At 35.7% G+C, this 10221-nt stretch overlaps 1 pseudogene; it reads right to left on the reverse strand.

Annotated features, from left to right (window-relative positions):
• Nucleotides 1-78: 78 nt before the first annotated feature.
• Nucleotides 79-9991, reverse strand: LOC126410440 (photosystem I P700 chlorophyll a apoprotein A1-like; annotated as a pseudogene).
• Between the last annotated feature and the right edge of the window lie 230 nt (nt 9992-10221).

The following is a 10221-nucleotide window of genomic DNA, read 5'->3' on the forward strand; positions in this document are numbered from 1 at the left end:
AGTTTGTCTAATCCAACAATCTCTTGTCGTTGATCTTCATGGTGGCAGCATTTCATCTTTGCAAATGTAGTAATATCTTCAGCAAAGCGGTTTTGGCAGATGATATGAACTTCGTAAGCGTATGAACGGAACCTGTGTTAGCATAACCAAGAGAGCAAAGCCATTTGTGATTCCCAGCAGAATATGCAGCCAAGCTACTTTGCTGCCTTTTGCTATTAAATCTCCCGTCAAACTAGTGCGCCCCATTGCACTTGCACCAAAAGCTGTAGTCTCAGGTGCTAAAGCATGGGTGTTTTGTATCCTTTGAGCAAAGATAGACCATAATTGTACACCGGTACCTAGAAACATATCGTGGGGGTGCCCCAAAGTGCTCATGGTATCAATTACGAAATTACCAGCTGAAATTATGAATGCTTAAGGACACAATCTAATAAATCGTTCCATCGAATAGTTGGACCATAGTGCTATAAAAATTGCTGCGTGTGCAGCAGCACCAACTACGAAAAATCCACTAATCCACAAGTAACGTGTGCATGAAAGTTGTATACCATAATCTATAGCTAGGTATGCAGAAGGACGCATAAAGTGCATATGCTGGGCTACTGTAATGGCTAAAGAGCCTAGCATAGCCAGATTAAGAGCCAATTGACCTTGCAATGACGTTATTACAATATCATAGGCTTATGGCCCTATAAACAGACCCTTATGGGCCTCTAAGATATCTTCCCAGTCAAGGCTAATGTCCCACTTGGTCTTATACATCTACAACTAGTTATCAGGAAAATAATTGCAATGGCCAAACGAGGATGTGCAATATCAATTAACTGTCGACATGTTATTAGATCTAAGCCGCCATGAAAACAAAGAAATTTCATGTATTTTGATGAATCTAATGTCAAACAAGGGGTGGCTTCTTGAGCAAAATTAGAAGTTGACTCAAATGATCGCGATTGGATGTGGTATTTCCTTAGGATCCACTCTTGGTTAATCGGTAAAGATACATGTACTTGATGTCCCTGCCTAAGAAGGAGACCCTAAGTTTTAGTAACCCTACTAAGTGGTGGTTCAACATAGATTCTAGAAATTGGAATTAAGCCCATTTTTGAGCAGCTTTGTGATAATGGAATCAACTGGCAAAAAACATTAATGCGACAAAGACATCTCTCACGAATCACTGGTACAACAATCAGAATCTTAACATTAGCATCTATGCTCTATATCCAAGTGGTAACAGCAGAGACCTTAGCCGTTGTCCTTGAGAAAAGGCAAAGTTTGGCCCATTCCTCATATGAAGTCTTATTAGACCCCTATCCATAAAGATCTTTACTTTTCGTTCCAGTGAAAAAAATAATCAATGAGTCGCTCTCTTCCAGCTAATACTTATGCTATTACAAATCTGTTCACACCCCTCCCACGAATAGGGAGTTGTCCCAAGCGGCAAATTTGGAATTTTGTTTGAAAATAGATTTTGGTAGAGAGGGATCCAGTCATTGGTACGAGGTCCGACCGTTTTCGCCACCTTTAATAGGGGTACTCGGTCCAAGGTTTGAGATTTCTCAAGCTTGACAATTCCTTTCTTCTATTTGCTTGTGCAGGGAATGGATTTTGAAATTTTGAAGTAGTTTTGAACTTAGTTTGAAAATTTGAGTTTGTTTGGTCTTGATCAGAAATTCTTTTTTAATTTCAGTAGTTTTGGAAATTTAGAAACTACTTTTGAATTGAGACTATTAATCCCGAGATTAGAAATTGAATTTTGGCTGAAATTGGAGACTAGAAGTTGGTTCAATCCAAGATCGGAATTTGGAAATCGGGTTTGGAGATTAAGAACTTGAGCTAGGAATGGCTGAAGTTTAGGAGATGAGGTCAATTTTGGCTTGACCTCAGAAAGTTGAAAATAGCTTTGGTTTGGAATTTGAGACTTGAATCTAGTTTGAAAATCTTGTTGATTTGAAAATTTTAGAGAGGTTGATTTTACTTGACTGGTTTTGATCCTGAAATGGGAATTGAAAATTGGATGATCGAGAGTTTGGATGGTAGAAATTTAGATTTGGGAAACTTTCTTGATTTCCAAAAATTGAGATTCTGGTTTGGGAATGGCCGAAGTTGGGGACATTGTGAAATTTGCTTGGTCTCGGATAAAATTTTGCGAATAATTTTAATAGATTTGAGAGAATTATTTTGATTTGGTCGACTTTGATCCTGGAATCAGGTTTGGGCTAAACAATCAAATTCAAAAAATTTCATTTTGGTCTTGGAGGGATTTTGTTGAATATTATTGATTCGGACTAAAAATCGATCCAAGTATAAGAGTTTGTGGTGATTTTGATTTTGAGAAAACCCAAACATCATGGAATTCATTTGAGATCGATTTTACAAATCCTGAATTGCAGCCATTTTGGAAATTTTTTTTTGGTGCTTTCACCTCGAAGTAAGTGAGGAACCCAAGTATTTGTTGCAATATTACTTGACCGGTAGCAACTTCGACTTGGCTCACTCAATTTTTGCTGTGGTGATTGAATGCATTTCTGAAGTGAGTGCATGCATGCACTTATGAAGTAACTGTATGTCCATTATCGATGCTTCACACTCGCTCTCTCAATGCACAATTTAATTGATTTTCATTTACTTTGCTGATGTTGGGAAATAGGAGATGTTGGATGACCCCTAGACCATAACTCAACATTGAAATTTGAGAAAGAAATTTAGAGTGAAGTCCATGAGCTCGTTCAAATTTTTGAATCTAGAATTTAGGGAATAGCAGCCGGTGGACTTAAGTTAAGTATGTTTTGGTCAAGATATAGATATTTTGGAAAGTGACAATTCATGCTCTAGATAAGTTGGCGGCACATTCAATTTTTAGAAGATGTGGAAAAGATTCATCACTATGCATGGGGGGCAGTTATGTTTGCACATTTTTATAACTAGTTGGTGCGATTTAAGAGTGGGTTGCATCCGTAGGAGGATGCTGGTTATTACTATACGTATATATATTATCTTCAACATGTAACATTATCTAAAAAATGATTATCTTTCATCATGTAATATATGTACGTTGTCTTCAGTTCTGGATATGGGAGCACGTACCTTCTATTAGACCTACTTTGGAGTGTCCATTTGCAGATGCATGGCCATTACATGCACAGTGGAGGGGTATTGGTCTTAGATATTACAACGATGTAGAATCATCCAATTGATCATGTCAAATCTTCAGATGGGTCAGGTATGTATAATAAATAGTGTTTCATACTTGGCTTAATAAAGATGCAGGAATACTTGTGTACTAATGATCATTTCATGTTTATGTATAGGTATTATTTAGACATACAATGCTGCAAATGGGCAAAATTGGAATATCATGAAAGCGTTTGAGCTGAAATGCAGAGATATATGGTTGTTGTGCATGAACAAAGTAGAAATGCAGCACGGTAGTAGAGTTCTTTTGCAACATTGTATAAACCAGTCGATTCCGTAGCCATCCCAGCCCTACAAGAGATTAAGGAACAAAAGTGCTTTCAAGACTATAATTGACTGGTGATGGTTCTTTCAGAAAGAGCTCTGTAACTGGTCTCACATGGTGAAATGTCCTTTTTTTTTTACAAAGTTGAGGGGTTTGCACAGGGTACCATGAGCAATATTAGGATGTAGTGCATCGTCGAGAACCCAAAATGTGTTTAATCGATTTGCCCCTTCGTGGATCACCATCGGTAGTAGTAGGAGATATCCTAGTACCATCAGCATCTACACGAGGAGGAGATAACCTTCTTGTTGCATCATCATCATCATCATCATCTCGAGTGGAGAACACTGCTAAGAGGAAGATCCATAGTAAATGACACCAGGACTAGGAAGAGCATATGGGCAGGGAGATTCAAAGCAAAAGGTGCTAGGACCATGCAAAGACTACAACCCAGCATCCAAACTTACCAGTGAAATAGAGATTGGTGGCAGCAATAAATTCGCTGATTGATCATGTTGTCGTTTTGGCTCAAAAAAATTGATGATTTGAATAGCAATATGCCAAAAACAAAACGACATGAACATGATTGTCAAGAATAATTGTATTTTATTAGTGACGATAAACAATATTATCTTGTTTATAACAATGATCAATAATATGTTAATTTATTAATGACTGTCATATGCTATGAATGATGTGAGATAATGAATGTCTCAAATTTTATTGTGTTATTGCATTAATGTTACATTAACGATACTGTTTCCATTGTATATTACTTCTTTAACTTTGACCCATTGTTATTTCTCTATCTCACATCTGTTGCATATATTTTTGCTTTATCTTTGATGCGTTGGTATCTTTTTATCCCATTTCTGTTTTGTATATTGCTGCTTTATCTTTGACACATTGTTATCTTTCTATCTCTTATCCGTTGTATACATTGCTGCTTTATTTTGGCCTGCTGTTGTCTCCTTATATAATATTCCTTGTGTATATTGCTACTTTATCTTTGACGCATTGTTGCTTCTCTATCTTATATGCATTGTGTATATCACTGATTTATCTTTGATGCATTGTTATCCATTGCATATATCACTGCTTATGATGCATTGGTATCTCGCTATCTCATTTCCATTTCATATATCTCTACTTTATTTTTGACGAATTGTTATCTTGCTATATCTTTTATGTTCCATATGTCACTGCTTTATCTTTCACGCATTGGCATCACGCTATCTCTTTTTTGTTACGTATATCACTTTTATCTTTGACACGTTATTGTTTCGCTATCTCTTCTTTGTTACATATATCACTATGTTATGTCACCTTATCTCTTATCCATTGTGTATATCCTTGCACTATCTTTGACGTGTTGTTGTCTCCCTTTCTCATATCCTTTGTGTATGTCGCTGCTTTATCTTTGACGCATTGTTATCTCCCTATCTCATTTCCATTTCGTATTTTGCTACTTTATTGTTGACATGTTCTTATTTCGCTATCTCTTTTATGTTTTGTATGTTGCTGCTTTATCTTTAACACGTTGTTATCTCTCTATCTTTTATCTGTAGCTTATATTTCTGCTTTATCTTTGATGCATTGTTATCTCTTATCTCTTTTCCATTGTGTATATCGCTGTTTTTTCTTTGATGCATTGTCATCTCTCTATGTCTTATCCATTGTATATATCATTGCTTTATCTTTGATGTATTGTTGTCTCCTTTTCTCATTCCCCTTGTGTATGTCACTGATTTGTCTTTGACATATTGTTATCTCTCTATCTCTTATCTATTGTGTATATCACTGGTTTATCTTTGTTGTGTTGTTATCTCGCTATCTCGTTTTTCGTTGCGTATATTGCTGCTTTAGCTTTCATGAGTTGTTGTCCCCTTATCGCCTATCCATTGCCTTAACTTAGATTCATTGGATAAGTGATATGCAAATGCAAGCATCATGACGAAGCATTCCAAAAGAAGAGTTGCCATCGTGGCTGTCTAAGCCAAGCATAGACCAGCTGTCAACAGGGAACATAGTGACAATCTACTCTTTATTTACAAAATAGACTTCCTCCTTCACAAGCAAGTAAGCAATGTTAGTATAAACTATTTTGTTGACTTTTTGGAGTGTACGCATCAGAATAAAGGCCTTGGAAGGTATACTATAAGGGTAGATTTCATGGGACATATCCTTCATCTTCCTATTTTCCATTACATAGCCTGCATCTTGCAAAAATATTGATCATATTGATAAATTTCTAACAACATGTTGCGTTGCTTCCATTGACAGACAACAATACATGTCTAATGTCAGATGCCATACACAATATTTCAGGAATTAAAAACCAATGCATTACTAGAGTTGAAATGGTTGATCCTCTTTCATATTTTCCCAATTCTTTTGCTCTTTTTTTTCCTTACTCACGTGCTTTGTATTTGTAACACCAGTTTGTTTCATATCTTATTTCCTTCTTTGTGGTTGAAAAAAAAAAAACATTGGGTGTTGTATGTCGTCCACAATGTGAAAAAACAAGTGTGTATATACGATCCATGCTTAGGATATGACAACTATCAAATAGCAGAAGACCTTTACAAACTAGTATGTAATTTAACTTTAACTGTGTTTACAGACCTTTACACACCCATTTAGTTCTTTTGTAGAAATATTGCTTCACACATGTCTTCGACATCAAAATGGTGGATAACTACAAACTTTCTATAGTTAAATGTCCACAACAAAGAAACAACTATGACTATGGTGTGTCCATGATGAAATACATGCAAGAGATAGCATCTAGAAAGAAGCCTAACTTCACCCAAGTTGATGTTACCAATTCGATTAGAAGATTTTTCGGAAACTTGCTTGTAATAACTAGACGTTTTGAAATTTGAAGCTTGTTAACTTATCCCTATCATGAACTCATAGAAACTTGTTTTGTCATTATTTCAACATAGTGTAATTATCACCCTTTTGAGAATCATTACTTCATTTTTTACATTTTCGCATTATTTTGTCTCTAGGCAAGACACACGTTATCTAGTTCTCTCGTAACCATTCCTGCTATTCCTCCCATTATCGTATTATTTCGTTTACTTATCGCTTTCTTGATAGAGTCATTGTTATATCATCATTTCATTACCATTCCTTTTGGTACATTGCTGCTTTAATTCGGTTTTGTTTACTTATCGTCCTTTTTGTAGACACGTTATCTCAATCTCTTGTAACTATTCTTGCATTACATTATTGCATTATTTCTTATCCATTTACTTATTGCCTTCTTTGTAGATGCATTGTTATCTCATTCTCTCGTTACCATTCCTGCCCTTCTTGGTGGACTCGTTATTATCTCATTATTTTGTAATCATTCTATTCATTATGTGATCACATTATTTCATCTCTGTTTACCTATTGCCTACTTTGTACACATGTGTTATCTCATTACCTTAAAACCATTCCTTTTGTTACATTATCGCATTATTTCGTCTCCATTTATTTGTTACCTTTTTTGTAGACCCGTTGTTATCTTATTCTCTTGTTATCATTCCTGCCATTCTTGATAGACTCGTTGTAATCTCATTATTTTGTAATCAATTCTTTTCGTTACGTGATCCCATTATTTTATCTCCACTTACTTCTCGCCTACTTTGTGCACATGTTTTCTCTCATTACTTAGTACCATTCATATCACATTATTTTGTTTTCGTTTACTTATCGCATTCTTTGTAGATATGCCATCTCATTCTCTCGTTACCATTCCTACCTTTCTTAGTAGACTCGCTGTTATTTTATAATTTCGAAACCATTCATTTCATTGCATGATTGCATTATTTCGTCTCTGTTTATTTATTGCTTACTTTGTACATCATCTTCTCTCATTATTTCGTAACTACTCCTTTCGTTATGCTATCACATTATTTCATCTTTGTTTACTTATCTCTTTCTTTGTAGATGTGTTGTTACCTCATTCTCTCATCACTGTGTGCCTTGTCACATTCTTTGTAGATGTGTTGTTATTTCATGTCCTCGTAATCGTTCCTGCCTCTTTTGTCGTTGTCGCACTAATTCATCTCTGTTTACTTATCACATTATTTGTATACACATTGTTATCTCAATCGCTGTCACTTTAAGACAACCATTCATTGTATGATACATTGTGAGAGCTCGCTATTATTGGATATGATCAATTGAATCCATGTGGTTCTGTAACAATTAAAAAAAATCGATTATTACAAATGTGGTTAAAGTTAAAACATATAAAATACATATAATATAAAAAACTTCACAAGAGTTTTGCAAAATTGCCATGATCATTTGCATCTTGCATATATGTAGATGGCATCAAGGTCTCAACTGCACCATTTGTAAACAAAACATACTCAACTCATTGACGATGAGTTTCTTGCTTGATTTTTCTTCTACTGTCTTGTTTTTTTAGGGCACTTTTTGTCCTACACAACTCCTATTAAATATTGGCTTCCTCTTCAAATCATTGATTGCTTGTATCGTGCCCTTGTATTTTACAATGTTCACCTCGTAATTATCAAACACAATATTAATACCAGAACCATGACTCTTCTTACTCTTCGATGGGTTTAGGGTGATGGGACCTATTGTTTCATATTGGCCTTTAATTGCCACATCTCTATCACAACATAGAGTCCAAGCATTCTCTACGCCTTCATTTGCCAACTGTGTCATGTATTCAAAAGGCCATTTGTTTCTTTCTGCCAAGTCTACAAGATACATTAGTGCCCTACACAGATGCTAGCAGCAGGACAGATTGTGGGACTTAAGACCATCATAGGAAGTAATTTTAGGAGAAATCTTCATTAAATCCAAATTTTCATTTTTGGTTTATCTTTTTAGGATGTATCTCCCTGGTAGTTCCTGAATGTTATCTTGATCGAGCTTCATTAGAACATTGCAACACAAAATACCTTTAAGTTCAAATTTCTTACAAGAACATTCAAAATCAACTGTTTCAGTATCGTAGGACATGAACACATCATTGATCTTAGTCGAATCTTTTCCCCTTTTGATCACAAGATATACACAACTTGATTGTTGTTCATGTAATTTTATGTCAAAGTTAGTCACTTGTAAACCATTCAAATGCAGTTGTGTGTACAATGCTGCAGCTCAGACAAAGATATTCATACCCAAACTTTGAGGCTGATATACTAATGCTTTCACATCTTCTTCGAGCTCACAATCCCTAAGACCATCCAAAATGTGTCAGTATTTCATGAATCAAGAAGTTTGTAAGCAATAGTACACTCCCCTTTTCAGTGCAGTGCATGCTCTCTACTCTCTACGTGCTTATCATGCATGCACAAGAGTATTGACTTCTATATGCCAACAACTACTTTTCTTTGTTCCTATACAATTTTTGAAGCTATGTATTTTTTTTGTAGGTTATATGCTTAATTATTTATGTCAACATACATTCAAACGTCTCACCATATTCTCACTAAAGGACATAATTTGTAAAATTCTCTTTAAAGCTAATCTTCTGATTTATTACATGAACCAAATATGCCACAAGCACAAGTGATGTTGCACTTCTGGCTATATGAGGGACACTGCAAGTGCTATTGCATTGTCACTGTTTGTCAGTACAACTTTAGGATGTTTTTCATTCATGACCTCAATGAATACCTTAAACAACCACTCAAATGTCTTAGTGGTCTAATCAAAGTAGAATGGACTGTTGAAAATGCAACATTTAGAGTGATGATTCACCCCTATAAACTGCACAAAGGGCTAGCCTTGGGTATTTACCTTCACGGTTGTGTCAAAAATAAGCACATCACTGAAGCATCCATAATCTAACCGAGACCTTGAGTGTGCCTAGAAGACATTTGTAGCATAACTATCATCATCCATATGAATGGTGTTATAGAAACCTAGGTCTTTACTTAAACTTTGTTGAAGAGATTCGACCAATGACATATATTATCCTTATTTCAGCGATTCTATCATCTTGCTCCTTTACTGGTTTTTATGATCCATGTGTGTGAATGGAACATTCTCATGACCACCTTCTACATTAACAAAAGGTCATATGCCTTCCATAGCAGTATGCCTGCAGCATCAGCCAACTCATTTATTTCAGCATACGACGATGACAAGTTGCGATGCGTTCTCAATATGTGGCTCATGCAAGAAGGTGCCAATAGATGGTTGTGTTCAATCGCCATTGCATAAAATCCAATATTTTTCATTCAAATGCATTGCCAGCTCCAAATTGGCAGCACAACCGCACCCTATATCAATCTCGTGCTTCTTTATATATGGAATTGATCTCTTCCATCCTTCTCTCGAACAAACATATGACCTTCTCACGACCATGCCTTGTGCATTTCTCTCCATGCTACCCTTTCTTACATTGAACCTGTAGCAAAAAGCATAATAATTATAGAAAAGGTATGATGTGTCCTCCATCTTGAACTCCATTCCTATAGTAGGAGCACGTTTTTTGGGATCATCCATCTTAATCTCCAGTCCTATAGTAAGAGCACGTTCTTCTGGATCCTCCATCTCGAATTCCATTCATACAAAAAAAGTATGTTCTTTGCGATTTTTTTATCTCCTCACAAAGGGTCTCAGTCGCCATTTGATAATGATGATGTCACGTGCACTGTGCCATCTGATGATGTAGATATTTAATACATTGTGCAACCTACGAAGCATAAAGTTCGCCAACCAATAACATTGAACATCATCTCATAAATTATTTATTTCATGCATGAATTCATTCGATCAAATAA

Source organism: Nymphaea colorata, chromosome 10 (genome assembly GCF_008831285.2).
Source record: "Nymphaea colorata isolate Beijing-Zhang1983 chromosome 10, ASM883128v2, whole genome shotgun sequence".
Lineage (NCBI taxonomy): Eukaryota > Viridiplantae > Streptophyta > Magnoliopsida > Nymphaeales > Nymphaeaceae > Nymphaea > Nymphaea colorata.